The sequence below is a fragment of the Bison bison genome, unplaced genomic scaffold (assembly GCF_000754665.1).
Source record: "Bison bison bison isolate TAMUID 2011002044 unplaced genomic scaffold, Bison_UMD1.0 scf7180017864273, whole genome shotgun sequence".
NCBI lineage: Eukaryota > Metazoa > Chordata > Mammalia > Artiodactyla > Bovidae > Bison > Bison bison.
Window position 1 is genome coordinate 1,475,339 of NW_011494845.1, and position 275 is coordinate 1,475,613.

A 275-nucleotide genomic window follows, 5' to 3' on the forward strand; every position below is an offset into this window, starting at 1 on the left:
ATGTTGTTAAAGTGCTACACTATGTTAGCAAATTTGGAAAACTCAGCAGTGTCCACAGGATTGGAAAAAGTCAGTTCTCATTCAAATCCCCAAAAAGGGAAATGCCAAAGAAGGTTCAAACTACGAGATTACTGCACTCATTTCACATTCTAGCAAGGTAATGCTCAAAATCCTTGAAGTTAGGATTCAGCAGTATATGAATTGAGAACTTCCAGATGTAGAGCTGTGTTTAGAAAAGTCAGAGAAACCAGAGATTAAATTTTCAACATCTGTTG